The sequence below is a fragment of the Chlorocebus sabaeus genome, chromosome 9 (genome assembly GCF_047675955.1).
Source record: "Chlorocebus sabaeus isolate Y175 chromosome 9, mChlSab1.0.hap1, whole genome shotgun sequence".
Taxonomy (NCBI): Eukaryota; Metazoa; Chordata; class Mammalia; order Primates; family Cercopithecidae; genus Chlorocebus; species Chlorocebus sabaeus.
In genome coordinates, this window is record NC_132912.1 from 129718237 (window position 1) to 129735474 (window position 17238).

Below are 17238 nucleotides of genomic sequence, written 5' to 3' on the forward strand. Positions count from 1 at the left end.
GCCTTATGTTAGAATGTCTTACTGTCATTGCCATAACTTCTGAATTACTTTCCCTGACTTTATTCTCTGGTGAGTTCTGTCAGACCCCCGAGGCCAGGCAGATTTTGGCCTTTGTGTGGGAGGTTGCTGCTTCTCCCTCCTAGTTAAAAAATTAATAATAATAACCTTGGGCTCTTTCTGTAGTATATTGTTGAAGGTTGTATAAACATAAAGGGGTTGATGATGAGAATTTTCTGGACCAGGCTGGAGTTGCCTTGGCTATGTCTTGGTCCAGCCACCCAGGAACAGTTGGGGGCTGTTTTGTGCTCTCACGGTTTCTCCTATTTCATCCAGCTTTTCCTCTCTGACATTTTTAACATGCAGATTTGTATTTTCTGAATATTATTTTATGTCCAGGCACAGACATGATAACCGGAATGTTAAATTTGTGGCAGGAGAAAAGCTTCCATCTGAATTGGCTTATAAACACTTTGGGGGCAAATTTCCATGTACAGAGCTACTCACCAGAGTAACAGTGTGCACAGAAAGTCTTCTGTCAACATTGCTAGTCAGTATTTTTTATCCCCTTTGCTGTGTAAACTTCTCTGCATCATGGGTTCTAAATTGAAAATAACTTTTGTTTTCCTCATTATATTTTCTGTTACATCAACATTTGACAAAAGGATTGTCTGCCACATGCCGTGATTGTCTCAGTGGGCTTGCAAAACTCAGACCTGACCTCTCAGTTCTGTGCATTTCGTTGATCAAGTGACCATATTCTGCTCCAAAGTGTTGCCAAGCACTTCCTGTGATTCATCATATTTCAACCGGAATTGCAGTGACAGTATGGCTGTCTCTATTGTCTTTTCATCATCACCTCCCACTTTGGGCGCCTTTGGAACCCCACATCAAGCCATTCCATTCTCCCGTTGGCTTTGTCAAGGGAGACCGGGATGAACAGCCTGTGTCTTATCCCTTCCCCTTGTTCTTCATCAGACACGGTGAGTTTTCAGTCCTTACCCCTTTCCTCCTCATGGCAAGCCCCAAGAATGCATTCCTCCTGCACCTTCCCACCTGGCTCCAGACTCATCCACCCCATGCCAAGACTCTTCCACATCATGACATCACTCTTCTCCCTTCTCTCTTGCCCTATATAGACTTATAGCCTTTTTCCATCAGCTAATTCTACTGGAGCTTGGCTCTAAGCTCAGTGCTGACCAAGGTCATTTTGCACAGTGAAATAAGTGCCACTTGAGCTCAGGTGCTAGCACGAATGTGTTGTTAAACTGTTGGCTTGGGTTGCATATGAGGTACTACTCTACTATTGTGTTGTGCTGGTGGGTATAAACCTACAGTCAGGAGAAAGAGTACCTAATACTTGTCTATAGGTGCTAGTCATATCCAAATTTTAGGTTCTTACAGTGGGCCAAACCGGGGGTATTTAACAGTTTTCTGAAGGCACTCTTTTTGTGCTTACAGGAAAGTGTGAATTCTAAGCTTATGGCACCTTCCTGCCCTAAACCTCAGGGCAAATCTCTATCAAGCCTCATCAACATCAACACTCCTTTCTCGCCCAGTGTCCAAGTTTCCCAGTGCCTCACTTGTATTAGAGCCCTGAGCCTTCTAATTATGCTAGCCTCACTTACAGAGGAGAATACAGTCACACTTCAGGTCCAGGATCTCATTATTCTTAGACCTCAGGCTTCTGATGCTCCCTGTCACCTTGCTTGTACTCTGGGGCCAGTGTTCTGCACCACATGTAATTGGCAGCTTGGGATAGGCAATGGACCTGACAATGAGAGGACAAAGGCTTCAGGCACCTGAAATGTACAAGAGGAATCTTCCAGGACCTTGGAGTTTTTCAGTAAGAAGTTGCTTTTCTTTTCTTTTCTTTTCTTTCTTTCTTTTTTTTTTTTTTTTTTTTTTGAGACCAAGTTTTGCTCTTGTTGCCCAGGCTAGAGTGCAATGGAACGATCTAGGTTCAAGCAATTCTCCTGCCTCAGCCTCCCAACTAGCTGGGATTACAGGCATGTGCCACCATATCCGGCTAATTTTGTATTTTTAGTACAGACAGGGTTTCTTCATTTTGGTCAGGCTGGTCTCGAACTCCCAACCTCAAGTGATTTTCCTGCCTCGGCCACCCAAAGTGCTGAGATTACAGGCGTGAGCCACCGAGCCTGGCCCAAGAAATTGCTTTTCTGAAGCCCATCCTGAAAAGACTTTACTGCAATCACTTTGTAGAAAGCACATATGTCCCCGTTACCGTCAGTAAGCAAATAGTTATTAAGTACCTACTAAGTGTCAAACATTTTTCTGGCTCTACAGGAGACATTTGCAAATAAGATAGAGTCCTTTTCCTTACAAAGCTCACAGTGGCGTGGGAGTGGCAGAAGGGCAACATAAATGCATGAATGAGCGAACGGCTAGATAATTTTGATACTGCTGAGTGTTAAGGAAGTGTTGTGAAGCAGTTTGGCCTAGAATGAACTCTAAGGAGGTGACATTTTTAGTGAGACCTGGATAGTAATAAAAAAGCAGTCAGTCCATCTGTTGATCCAGGGTTGGGTGTTGCAAACACAAAGACCATCCCGTGTTAACATCCTGCAGTGGAAATGATGCTCCTTCTCTTTGCAAGTCAGAGAAAAAGGCCAGATGCGGCAGGTGAGAGTGGTGAGAGATGAGGACATGTGTATGAAATGAGAGGCCCTTTGGGCATTATTTTAAATTGAATGGGAACCCACTATAGAGGTTTTCTCATAGGTGGTTGAATGACATGGAAACACTTCTTGACTTTTATTCTCTATCCTCTCCTTCTGTAACATCATTTTCACTCAATTTCCTTTCTCTTGCTTCCTTTATTTACAACCCAGCCCAGTTCACCAATTCCTGAGAAAATGGCGTGGTTTGGCTGATGTTTGTTGGTAAGAAGCAAAGGAGTCATTATGTTTTCTTTGTTTGGAGATGTATCTGTGGTCATCCTTTTTTCAGCTAGTTGGAAACATAATGGGTGGTCTGTCCGTTTCTAAATATATGTATGTTTCTCCCATGTGTGAGAATTATTTTTAGGACTTCATTACCATGAAGGTGAGGTTTTGTTTAAGTTTTGTTTAGGATCTTCCTTTTGTTTAAAGGAATCAATTGTTTGGAGTCCATGAATGTCAGCAGGAGATTAATTTGTGAATAAAATTTAAAGTGTTGACCTTGTCATGTGGTTAATTCGCAGGCAGCTGCCAGCAGCTGATGTCAATCAGGGTATGCCTGCTAAAATTTTATTAAGCACGAGTGTTCTCAATAGAGGGCTTAAAACTATGTAATCCATTGTGCTTATTGCTTTGATAATCCATCTAATTGTCCTTGAAGCTTCCAAGCTGTAGGGTTTGGCTTCACTGATAATTTTACGGTCACATTAATAATTGGGCTGCAGCATCTGAATATGTTCTCCAAATAGAGATGAAACAGATAAGTTATTTCTACAGGACAGGGAACACAGAGTGCTGTTATGGAATTTCCCTATTTTTTCCTTCTCAACTTGGAAACACGTCAGAAAATAGTACTTTGAATGATTCTCTTTCTATATTGCCATTGCCATAAGGCAGAACAATCTAAAAACTTTAAACTGCTAGAGCAGATACTTCTCCAGTGACTGTAGGGCTGGAAATCTTTTGTGAATTAGAAGTTTGGAGAGGAGAAAGCTTAGGTTATTGATGTAAAAGCTGCAGTAGAAGAACATTTGGGTCACAAATTATAAATTTTCTGTCTTGCAGATTAATTGCTACCTTTGTAAAGCACTCTTCCCTTTTGCTCTGAGGAGCCTGTATTATACACAGGCTTGTAACTCCATGCATGATACAATATCTGGTACCTTCTGGGCATTCAGTTACTGTTAATGTAGCCAAGTCATAGAGTCCATATTTGTATTTTCATATTGAAGTCCAGAATAACACATCTGTCTATTTAAAGAATTCCAACTGAGTGTGGAAAAAAACCCTGACAAGTATAAATTGTGAAAAGTGCTAGTCTTCATTTTTCTCCCCATATGAACTCCTTTGGGTGCTAATGATAAGCACATTCATTGTAAATACGGATTTTGTGGCATTCACTATTTATTGTCCCATGGCAGTTAGTTGTAAGTATTCTCTTAATGCATATAGCTTGGAAAACATCACGTTCAGCACCAGGGACAGTGTCACAAGTCCAAGACGCTCTCTTTTTTTGGTGCTTTTGTTTTCTGTTCTGTTGACCCTCTAGCCTCCCATCCTTCTAGAACTGAGTTTTATCCCAGGGACCAATCTGGGGACCCTGGACCTCCCCTTGCTTGATGCCTTTTGAACACTCCTTGGTCAAGGTGGGCTTGCCTGTTAGAGGAGCCTGGACACGAACTGTTAATAAGGAAGCTAAGAACATAGAATCTGCGACAGTGCATGAAAGAGAAGATGATGCTCTGTTCAAAACAGAAGGGATCTGGACAAGCCAATTTTACAAGGTAGTTTTGGTGGAGTCCAGTTTTTGAGTCATTTACACTTCTATTTCATAGTGAACCACCTGTCTTCACAGGACTTCGCTGTACTTTAAAGAAAGTAAAATACACTTGACTTACAGAACACAGTGTGGAGCTCTAGCCAGTGCACCCTCCTTTAAAGGAAACCTCAGGGCCACCTCTCTGTGATAGCCTGGACCTCTCAGGTTTAGCTCAGCATGCAGTTCCCCAGTTTCTCCAGCTACCTTATACCTTTATAATAATCGGCTCTAATTCTTCAGTTGTTATTATCAGCAATTCCTGAATGTACAAATACATATATATACTTGTCTACTTACAAATATATAACATACCTGAATTTTTTTTGTTTGTAAATACACACACATACATACCTTTGTAAATGTATTTTAAAAAGTGGTGACAATTTGGGGCATGCAAGTCTTCAGTTATTCCTTTTTGGACAGTAGCAAAAGAGGGAATATACGCACCTTTGTATATTTATTTTAAAAACTGGTGACAATTTGGGGTATGCGTGTTTTCAGTTATTCCTTTTACGGACCATTAGCAAAAAAGGGCATCACAGATAGACATTTGAAAAGAAACTAAGAAGGGCAGGCCCATGGCAGAGCTGGTGCTGCAGTTTTTGTGACCCCACTGCAGGAATGATAAAGGAGAAGCAGTGTCTGCCGGCGTCAGCCTGAGAGCCGCACCATGGCCACGTCCTGGGCGGCAAGGAGCAGGGCACAGGAGGGCTGGACGGCATCTGCTCTTTCATGCCGGCACCACAGGGAGATCTAAGTCAGCAGGGCCCTGGGTGTTAGGAAAGGGTGTTGAGAAATGTCAGAGAAAGGTCACTGCAAGCTTTCTTCCCAGCCACATATCCAAGCTGCGCAGTGTCTCCGAGACCTTGAAGATGGGGCCTGAGAGGCAGGACTAACAACTCTGAGGCAATCATAACAAAACATGAATTGTTTGGTTAAAAGGTCAAGAAAGAAAAAAAAAAAGAAAAGTATCACTGTGCTATCATTAGAAGCAAACACCGAGAAAGTGACAAGCATCTCGTAGAGGAATGGTTAGCAAGTGGAAACTAATTTTACAGTACCTAAGAGTAATGACAGTACTAGTATTAGGTTATTGGATTGATTTAAATGTGCTGCTTTTACTGCCGTAGTCACACAACACTATTTCCTTCATACGATTTAAATTCTCAATGGAAAGTTCTCTTCTCACATTCCTGGGTGACTGGATGGGGCATTTGTGTGTACCTGGTCTGGTTGCAGAGTTCAAGCAGCATGCTGTGAGCCCCTCCTTGGAAGATGTATTCAGTATACAGTACACAGGAGGGCAAGCGGCCCCGTTGCTGATTTGCTGCTCTTTTAAATGGCTTGTTAATTTTCAGCAAGTTCAGAGCTTCCAGTATGTGAGGGTATTATCTCCTAGTATTATCCACGTTGGATAATGCTGAAATCAAGGCATGACCTTCTAAGTGTGGCCTTCAAAACGTTCATCACATAGGGTATTGAAGTTGTCACACTGAATTAGTTCAGAGGCTGTATTCTAGGTTTGCCTGTATGGACCTAAGCTATAGATGGTGGTTGTTACAGAAATAAGAAAGGCATGGTCTCTGCTCTCAAAGAAAATTCTTTCGCCGTTAATTTATTCTCTCCCGTTTGATCTCTCTTGTTCTTTCAGTTTTCTTACTGGATGCAACCACCATTTTTTTCTTCTGCATTCTTACCCAGGTTTGTGCACTAGCTGTCTCTTCTTGATAACGAAGCCATCATTTATGTCAGCATCTTGAAGGGCTTTGTCACTTAATAGTCTCAAAGTGACATTAATTAGAGGCATAAAATGATACCACTACTATTGCTGGGAGAAATTATGTTTCAAAAAGTAGTAAAGGCGCTGGTTTCAGTGAATCCCTCCTATGTTTGAGAGCCACTCTGAGCAGTAGATTTGGCTTGTTCTGAATCTAAGGTCTCACCAGGAGTTTGCCAGATTATGCCGTGGACGTGTACTTATTTCAGATGTCAGCTCTTTACAGCTAAAGTGGATTTAGACTTCAACATATACTCATGGAAATGCAGCTACATTGTCATAAGCATTTGAGCTGTTAAATGCTAGAATTTGAGGGAACAGCTAATTTATGGTTGCTAAAAGAATATGAAGTCGATTTTCTTAACCAACTCCCGAGATCACCCCTTCATCAGTCAAAGGCAGTACTGGCTTTTGGTGATGGCTTGTCTGTTCCCTTTTTCCCAGTAGCTGATAGGAGCCATCTGTCAGCCAGCACCCAGCTTGCTAAAGTTAAGCTGGGCAGTTCTGAGATCCTTGCTGGCCTTGGATCTCCAAGCAGACAAAGTTAAGTTGTTAGTGGTAAAAACTGAAGTTGCAATTTGAAGAGCACAAATTCACGGTGACCCTCTGTACTGGTAAGGCTGTTAGGAGTGCTGCCCCTCTACTCCCCTGCCTTTGGGATGTCGAACAGGGGTGAGTGTTGACGCCTCTCCAGCTGCCTGGCTGCCACCTTCTGAGAGCTCTGCCAGAGCAGCTCCATCAGCTGCTCTTCACGGACCCTTTGGCTGGCTCTCCCCCACTGTCCTCGCCTCTGCTCGATTTCCTCTGCCAGAACACGTGTCTTGCCATGTTGTCATGGCAGACTAATCTCTCTTTGTTCGCCCAACAAATGAATATCTGCCATGCCAGTCACAGTGGAGATGGTTTGTGGATACATGGAATGATGAATGAAGGAGCCAATGAAAAATATAATTGAGAAGGTGTCTTTGTCTCAGATCTGTGGGGCTTGGATTGACCCCTGTTCCAGAGAAACTTAGCAGCTTTTTCCTGACAGTTAAGTAAAACTCTGGAAAACTGTCTTCCATGTTTTCTGCTGGGACTTTGATGACGGAACAGCAGTGTCTGTGGTAGAGTTACTTTAATATAACCACCACTCACGGGTTTCGAGAACGTTAATGCGATTTGATATTGTATGATTGGTTTCTCTTTTCTCCAGCTCTTTCGCCTGTAGATGTATGTCAGGTGGTAAAGCTGATCCCGTTAACTCAGATTCTCCATGTGTCTAGAATGTCTTTCTGGGGAAGGGCAAATACTTCTTTTTCAGACACCCGTGTAATCTCCCTGAATATGAACATGCATGTTCTATGGTGTTTCTTGCATACAGTTGCGTACCAGTTGATTAAGGGAGATCTATTTTGTAATCCCATGTTTAGCTTGGAAGTAATGTATCTCTAAGAACATGATAGTTAGATCTTACAGCATTCTAATGCTGAATCTCCATATAGATTAAAGGATTTTGAGGGCTACCCTGGCAACCTCAACACAAATTACTTAGAAATGATGTTTGGAGCACAGCTCATTCAGAAGTTGAGGTGTGTCTGTCTTCATCCCATTTCTCTTTACCTTACTTTTTTTCCATGGTAGGGCAAAGTTCTCAGAATCACACACGTCCCATTCCCCTAAAGCCAGCAATCGAGATGTTAAACCCTGGAAGGATCACCTGTACATGTAAACTCCATGTGGTCTCCTTTAACATTTCAGGATAATTTTTAACAAGCCTAGTTATTTCTACTTAGTGTTCTAGTCATAGACCTTAACAGACTTTCCTACAAATGAGCCAACATAACGAACCGGCCTCCCCAGGCCTGTTCATCAGGTGTTTGCTGTGCATCCGCTCTGTGCATGGCCTGTGGGGGAACAGTTGCTTGGAAGAATAAAACACAGGTCTTGCCCCCGGACACTTCAAATCGAGAAGACCTTTGTTTCCAAAATGAAGGAATCGTTGATGGGTTAAGGAAGCAGAATCACCGAACTCTCAACAGTAGCACTCCTTCCATGGGGCTGTTCTAACCCTCATGCAAACCTGCATCCTTGGTCCTGGCCCGGCTTCTCTCTTCCCTCCCGGGCAGCGCAACACACCCGCTGGCACACTCCCAGCACCTTGTTTGTGGCTCTCTTGCAGACCATGCCACCGTGGAATCTGATGATCGGATGCACTTTCTCTGTCCTGTGGGACTGGGCATTTTGCTGGCTGGGAACATATCTTTGTTCCTCTTCACAATCCTAGCTGATAGCTTGATGACTTCTGCAGATCAGGGCCTGAGGTGCATCAGCAATGCCCGGTCCTTTATGCCCAGTGAAAGTCAGTTTCCTTCCCACCTCTCCCTCCCTGCTTGAGACTTCTCCACCACACTTCTCGCCATGGAGCATACCATGAGCTGTAGCTATTTCGGTTTCCCTGTCTCCCTCCACGAGAAGGTCAGCACGATGTGGGCAGAGGTTTTTGTCTGTTCCCTGGCGGGCAAACTTTCAGTGCCCACCTCAGGGCCAGGAGTAGAGTAGATGACCGAGAAATATTTTTTGAATAATGCTTGAGTGAATGAATGAGTGAATGAATGAGGAATCTGTGTGAGTGCCCTTTTGGGTGAACTGATAACATACCCTTTTGCTTCTGAAAAGGAAAATAGGACTCTCACAGTTTTGTGATGCATCTGTCCAAATAGTACTCATAGTAGCCCATTTTAAATTTCCTCAAACAAGTAAGAAAAAGGTCAGTTGTCTTCTGCTACCAACACCCAGTTTTGAAAGTAAATAGCTTGGTCTTGCACCTAAACCGGGCCCACTTCCGTGTCCGAATAAAGGCTTTTTTATTTTTGCACTGAAGCAGTCCTGGTGGATGTGTTCCAGGAAGAAACACGCTTAACGAACTCAGTGGCTTTCTTTTGACGGTGTGGACAAATTAACTTTTATTGGCCTTGCAGCTCCCCGGATGTGGTGACACTGTAATTCTGGGGAGGCTCTGGCTGTTAGGGAAGCTTTTAATGCTTGTTTTCATTATCAAGAATTAAAGGTTAACAATACTGGTGTATTGTGGCAAAGCATCACAGTTAGCAGGGAGATTCCAACCTGCGTGGCGTCGTGTCCCAGAGGACACAGGGCTCAGCCGGGCTCCCTCTCCCCTCTCTCTCCCTCGGCCCTTTGTCTCCCCTGTCATTTGCCTCCTTGTTTTTTGTTTGTTTGTTTTGGAGACAGAGTCATGCTCTGTCGCCCAGGCTGGAGTGCAGCCTGCGATCTAGGTTCACTGCAAACTCCACCTCCCAGGTTCAAGTGCTCAGCCTCCTGAGCAGCTGAGATTACAAGCGCCCGCCACCACGCCCCACTAATTTTTGTATTTTTAAGTAGACATGGGGTTTCACCATGTTGGCCAGGCTGGTCTCAAACTCCTGACCTCAGGTGATCCGCCCGCCTTGGCCTCTCAGAGTGTTGGGATTACAGGCGTGAGCCATTGCGCCCAGCCCTGCCTCCTTGTTTTTGCAGCTCCTCTCTGTGGCCCTGTCCCAACTTGTATGCTTCCTTTTTCACAGAGCCATCATGCATGATGAAGAAAATGGAATGCATTCGTATTTTATAGACATTATTATTGTCAGAAATACATGCAGATTTGGACTGGGACAAACACAGAGATGAACACTGTTATTAAGACAGGACTTCTTTTAAAGCTTTAGTGCCTTTTAATCATATTTTCATAACATAAAATCATAACATAAACATCAGGAAAGCTAGTAATTATTATTTTGTGTGTGGACTGCCTGGCTGTATTATAAACAGGGCAAAGCTTAAGTTTTCCTTCCTTCCTTCATGCAGTCAGGGAGATACTAAGTTGCAAAATGATGACAAAGATACACACAAGTCACTTGGCCCAGAAGGGCACCAAGAGCAGCTATTAATAAGGAAAACAACTTTTTCCAGCCGAGGCCGAGTTGATTAACTTATTTTCCTGGAGGAGAGATAAAGCTTAAGCTATAATTTATTGAAAATTAATGAAAATTAATTTTGGTGGCACTGGCTATCAAACTAGAATGAAAATAAGAATGTGAGTATACTGTATTAAACCAGATTTCCCTTCTGGACTCCCATATTTCTTCAGCTCTTGTACTGTCACAGAGGTTCGAATTTGAAAGCATTAATGTTGTCTATTTGCCAGTGGTTCTGATGGTAAATATCCACAGAGTCTTTTATCTTTAATTTCTTTTGATGTGTGTTTTTAGATCAAGCTTAGTTAACAATTTTTAATGAGAACTTATACGTCTTGGAGCTTTAGTGCTTTGTTTCAAAAGCCTGACCTTGCATTTGCTTTTTAAACAAATGTGGCAGAGCTCTTGTTGCCAAAGACTAAAGTCTTTAAAGCTTGGTGTGATCATTTATAAAGTTCTTGATGTCCAATTATGAGATTTTTCTAGGGGGATAGCCCTAGTGCTGTAACCAATGAGATACTCATAGAGAAAATTTTACTACCTTATTGGTTAAATCATTTTTAGATCATTTTTTTCCTCCAGGATCTCAATTTTCATGAATGTTCTTTCCAGCCTATCTTTAAGGTTTATTTTTACATTGCATTGCAAACAATGCAGTATCAAATGTTTGTTGTTCACATGGATGTGGACATCAATATGAAGAAGGAAGAGCCAGACAGGCATGTCATGGTCCTCTGAAGGGCCACTCATATTACAAATGGCCTAATGGGCCGGGCGCGGTGGCTCACGCCTGTAATCCCAGCACTTTGGGAGGCCGAGGTGGGCGGATCACGAGGTCAGGAGATCGAGACCATCCTAACTAACACAGTGAAACCCCGTCTCTACAAAAAATACAAAAAATTAGCCGGGCGTGATGGCGGGCGCCTGTAGTCCCAGCTACTCGGGAGGCTGAGGCAGGAGAATGGCATGAACCCGGGAGGCGGAGCTTGCAGTGAGCTGAGATCGCGCCACTGCACTCCAGCCTGGGCAACACAGTGAGACTCCGTCAAAAAAAAAACAAAACAAACAAACAAAAAACAAATGGCCTAATGAACTGGGTTCCCAGGCAGGTTCCTCAAGGAGAGATGTTGCATCCTGGCACCCACATCCCTGCACTTAAAAGATCAATGGCCTTGATTTGTCTGAAATTACCTCACAGAGAGGATTTCTGTTAATGATTACAGATGCTTCCCAATACACTTTATGGGACCTCTTCAGTGGTGTGTGTGGGGGGTCTCTGCTGTCCCTAGCACGGGAAAGATGCTTTCACCAGAAGATAAATTGGCATGAACCCTACCAGGCCTGGGGGGTAGGAGCTTCTGTAGCCTTTTCAAGTAAAAGGGAAAACCCACACTTGGATTAGCAAAAAGGTTAAAAAAATTTTTTTAAATGCCTGCATTTTCATTAGTTCATGTTAGGTTCCCCATTTTCAGGGGAGAGAGAAGATGAGTGGTCTGGTCTGACAGCCCAGATGTGAATTCTGGCATTAACATGACTCATCAGCTTTTTGACTTTGGAGAAGGTACTGAGCATATCCAAGCTGCAGCTTCCTCATGGAGGGCATTCCCACCTTGGGTTGTTATTCTAAGGATTAAAGAAGATAATACCGAATGGCTGGCACATTGTAGGTGCTCAGAGCAGGTGGCCTCTGTAGGTACTCGGTGTGGGGATTCTCGTTTCACTGGTGGCCTCTGCAGGTACTCTGTGTGAGGATTCTCATTTCACTGGTGGCCTCTGTAGGTACTCTGTGTGAGGATTCTCATTTCACTGGTGGCCTCTGTAGGTACTCTGTGTGAGGATTCTCGTTTCACTGGTGGCCTCTGTAGGTACTCTGTGTGAGGATTCTCGTTTCACTGGTGGCCTCTGTAGGTACTCGGTGTGAGGATTCTCATTTCACTGGTGGCCTCTGCAGGTACTCGGTGTGGGGATTCTCGTTTCACTGGTGGCCTCTGCAGGTACTCGGTGTGGGGATTCTCGTTTCACTGGTGGCCTCTGTAGGTACTCGGTGTGGGGATTCTCGTTTCACTGGTGGCCTCTGTAGGTACTCTGTGTGGGGATTCTCGTTTCACTGGTGGCCTCTGTAGGTACTCGGTGTGGGGATTCTCGTTTCACTGGTGGCCTCTGTAGGTACTCGGTGTGGGGATTCTCGTTTCACTGGTGGCCTCTGTAGGTACTCGGTGTGGGGATTCTCGTTTCACTGGTGGCCTCTGTAGGTACTCGGTGTGGGGATTCTCGTTTCACTGGTGGCCTCTGTAGGTACTCGGTGTGGGGATTCTCGTTTCACTGGTGGCCTCTGTAGGTACTCGGTGTGGGGATTCTCGTTTCACTGGTGGCCTCTGTAGGTACTTGGTGTGGGGATTCTCATTTCACTGGTGGCCTCTGTAGGTACTCGGTGTGGGGATTCTCGTTTCACTGGAACTCTCCCTCAGCTCTGGTGGGAAATAGAACTCAAACCATTTTTGCATAGCTTAGCAGGAATTGCATGGAGTTTTTTACATTATTTGAAAATTGGAACTTGCATTTCATTTTTTTAAAAATCCAAATTCTGGGACACAAATCCATAAATTTCATAAATGTTCATGCCATGCCTTGAATTGCTCATTTTATCTGCAAATGGGCTGTCTGGATTGCCTGGTGGCTCAGTGGCGAGGCTTTTATTCACCTACCAACTTAAAAGGCTGAGGAGGTATTTGAGATCTATTTTGGCATTCTGCACAGGAAGATTATTTAAATTACATTTTCAAGTATGTGTGATACCTACATGAAGCCCAAAGCAAGAATTCGAAATGTGTTTTATATTCTTACAAATATATTTTGCTTTATTTTTCATATTAGAGATGGAAAGCCTTATTATTTTTTAAGAACTTAAAAGTATTGTTTACAAAGTTATACAAATATAAGCTATAAAAAAGGCTTGCTGTGACCCTGTGAACTAAATGAAGAAAATGATAGAAAGAATATGAAATGTGCTTCCCATTTCAAAATCTCAAAGAAATGATAACTTATATTTGGGGTTTCCAACTTGAATATTCTGTTGCAAATAAATAAAAGCCATTAGTTTCAACAGAAAAAGAAAAGAAAATGGCTTCCCTGAAAACAATTCAAAGGATTGCAACCCTGAAGGACAGAGACTAATTCTAGCGTTTGTAGTACTGGGAGAGATAAGGAATTGATGAAGTGTCAACAGGAAAAAAGAAAACAGAACGGTGGGATCATTGAACACTTTTATTGACGGAGATCTGCAGAGAGGTCCCCCCCGCCCCAAACTTTTATGAGTATTATAAGGCAGTGGCTGAAACTGTGATGTTCTCAGACATCTCTATGGAATATGTTCTTGGAGCAGGAAGGAGCCTCTGGAGCCTCCTCTCATTTGGACCATCTTCCTTTCATACCAAAAAATGTAGCTCAGGGGCCAGGCCAGGATGAACTAGAACAAAATCCCAGTCTCCTGACTCTACATCAGCTCCCTTGCCCGTGACACCAAATGAACTGGTCATGTCCTTTGCTCTGGAAACCACCAAGACAAAGCTTGATGTCTCCCTTTAGTGATCCTCACCACCACCCTCCCATCCCCAAAATAAACCACGCTGTAAAATAAAGCAAGAAAATCTCTTCCTGTGTTCAAGCTCATCCCCTGGCTTCACCTCCCTGCATCTTAGCACTTGGAAGGTTGCTTCCCAGTAGCAAAGTATCCCCGAAGGGAGTAACTTACTGAGCGCAAACATAGTCTGAGGACTGAGACCCTCTTTGTCCATAATTCATTTCATCTCTAAGAGAAGCCCAGGAGGCAGGTATTCTCAGCTGTCTGTCACAGAGAAAAGCTGAGGTCCAGAGGGGTTAATAAGCCTGCGCACGCAGGTCAGGAGAGGGAAGGTCAGCATCTCAGGACCTGCAGAGTGGAGAGCCCGGTCACCCCACCCTACCCCTCTCCTGAATCTCACTCTGGAAAAATGGAAGAAGCAAGTGCATGGGAGGTTGACCTCAGCCAACTGGCTGGGATGATTTAAAATATTTTGGGTTATGATAAATGTGGAGAGAGACATCGAAACTGATTTGTCAAGAATATTAGAAAATGAAGTGCTGACATTTCCATGCCATTCAAATAGGGAGTGCTAAGGCACAGGAGAGCCTTTGGCAGCAACAGCCTTTTTGCTTCTGATCTCGGCTCAGCGCTGCTTTCTCTCTGCTGCTCACAATGCGCTGCTTTTCTGTGATGCATCTGGCCAGAGCCAGGGAACACGGCACTCAACATTCCAGAGAAGAGCCACAAGATCGTTTTCAGGACTGCAGCGGCTGTTGAGAGACCGTCTAATGCCACCCACCTCCTCTCCCCAAAATTGGGCCATTCCCACCTAACCAGGTGGAAGACTTTGATCTCTATTAAGTGGGTAGGTTTTGGCAAGAACAACCTAATCATCCTGCTAGAGAGTGCACAGCCAAATTGGGATGGGATTGCCTCACTGTGCCCAGCTTTCCCCTTGGCTCTTGGAGGGGGGGAACCTGGGAAGCTGGGAAATCGGACTCTAAGCCCACACCTTCGTGATTCCTCAGCGTTTATGCACAGCTGCTGCAGCGGTGCACAATCTTCCATGTGGGTTCTTTCAGCTCTGTGACTTAAATAGTCCCCTTATGCCTCCTCTGTAATTGTGATGCAGTGTTTATTCTGTTTGGGCACTGGTAATTAGAGCAAATTCAGAGATTTCCTATCCTCTGACAGGTCTCTCTGAAGAATGCCTGATTCTGAGTGATTTGTCAATATGAGGACATAAGATACAGCAAGTATATCATTTCTACCCATCTAGCATCAATATCTAGGTTAACGCAAGTCACATCACACAAACATGTTCTGTGATGGCTTTTTATTCCTGCTGCTGGGAGAATGAGACCTTTTTCATGTTTCCAAGAGATGCTGTCATATACATTATCCATACATATTAGGTATATGTGTATCACACACACAGAGTTCCAAAGCAGGACCCCAGGTTGTGTGGGCTGATGAGCAATTAAGTGTATATTTGAACAGTCTGAATGCCGATGAACTGTGAACCCCTCAAAGGCTGGGCCCTAATTCCTTTGACTCTCATATCCCCTCATTGCCTGGCACAGTATCCATCACTTCGGTGAAGTGTGGCAGAAATCTTCTAAATGTGCGAATGAATGATGGGCATGTGTGCTTGGCAGTCACACAAGTTGGATTGCCTGCACCCATATTCTGGCCTGAACATTTTTAGCTGTATGAATGTGGTCACTGTATTTACAAACCATATAATAGAAGTCCATAAACTATGGTCTGTGGCCCAAATCTGGCTACCACCTGTTTTTGTAAATAAAGGTTTATTGGAACACAAGTATGCCGTTCATACAGATTGTCTGTGGGTGCTTTCAGGATACAATGGCAGAGTTGAATCATTGTGACATAGACTGGCTCTCAATATGTATTTACTATTTGGCCCTCTGCAGAAAAGTTTGCTGACCTCTGCCATATAGGAACTGACCCGAGACCTAGCAATAAACACAGATGTCCATGAAACTAAGTTCTTACCTCTTAAGTATGTGTATGTGCACATGACCTTTCATTACTTGTTGGCTTTTTTTTTTTTTTTTGGTAAAGTTAAGGAAACCTTGATACAGGATACCACGCTTCGTTTGTATTAACTCTTTCCATCCCTCAGATCTTTCTTCCTTGCTCCCTTGTCTTAAACATCACTGTGAACGGCACCCTCACAAAGCCCCCGAACTCAGGGGGTTCCTTTAGCTTCTTTTTTTTTTTTTTTACCACTGTGTGCCTGAGACTCGGGAGAGCTGGGCCTCACACCAAGAAACCACCCTTTCTCAATGAGGATGAACAGGCAGGACCCCTACTGTCAGGGAACTGACCCCACGATGGGGTGGCAGGGATGATGGGAGGTGGTAAATGACTGGGTTTCCACCCTTCCTGCAAGGTACTAGACTCTTTGGGTTGGTGTGTTACTTAGGATTTTCTTTTCTTAATCATCCTCTTCCCATTGCTCTGAATTAGTAAAGTCACAAAGCCTGAAGCCTCAGGGTCTCATCACTACCTGCTCATCATGTTTAAGGGCCTGGGTCCTCTTGCTCTCTCCCGCTACCCCAAGCCTGCAGATAACACCCAGCAAATGCTGAGGGAGTCCTGGCCCGTAGAAGAATCTGCTTCACTCTGGGCAGTGACAGATCCTGATCATGTGCTTGATATCCTCAAATAAATCTTCTCACGATCATTTCTGGTCTCTCCAAATAGCAGAGTATCACTAGGCTGTCACCAGCCAATGGACACTTCAAGACACTAAATGTTTGGCGTAGGAAACCTAAGAGGCAAAGAGTGCTGTCAAGGTTGCCACACCGTAGTTGCTGGTGAGTTTACCCAACGAGCCACCAAGACCTACACCCCACTCGTCTGAGGATCTCCTGCCCAGGAATCCCATAGCTGCTACAGGGAATTCCTATTGTTACTAATAATTGATTGGGTTTTTAAAATTCACTGCCCCATTTGCCTTGTTCTTAGCCTTCAATGACTCCCATTAGTGACTTATTTTGGTAGCCTGTGTGACCCTGAACTTCCCCAGAAGACACAAGCATAATACTAAGAGCTCTGAAATAAGCAGGATAATTCTTGGCATTCATGCAAGCCCGCACTGCATAAAGCAGAGTGATTTTAGTGAATTGCCCCAGTGTTTTTACAAGGGACTAAAAGGCATGATTTTGCATACTTTTTGCACATCTAACCTACTTGCAGAATTCATCCCACTGAAATGCTCGTAAAGGATATGTCCTTTATTCTGCGCCCACTGTGTGCTGGCTGTAGATGGGAGCTTTGTAGATACTGTATTTCACCACCCCTAGTTGATTTCAGACAAAACTGAAGCTCACAGAGGTTAACCTGTCTCAGCCATAAACATTCTTTGCCGAAGCCTTTTGGAAATCTACATAAGCAAATGAAAATAATGAGAGTCTCTT

At 43.8% G+C, this 17238-nt stretch overlaps 2 protein-coding genes across 7 annotated transcripts in view; one reads left to right on the plus strand and one right to left on the minus strand.

The window, feature by feature from the left end:
* Positions 1 to 17238, plus strand: part of DOCK1 (dedicator of cytokinesis 1) — a 545325-nt gene that overhangs the window by 248442 nt on the left and 279645 nt on the right. The gene's annotated exons all lie outside the window — the stretch shown is intronic.
* Positions 1 to 17238, minus strand: part of INSYN2A (inhibitory synaptic factor 2A) — a 61602-nt gene that overhangs the window by 19193 nt on the left and 25171 nt on the right. The gene's annotated exons all lie outside the window — the stretch shown is intronic.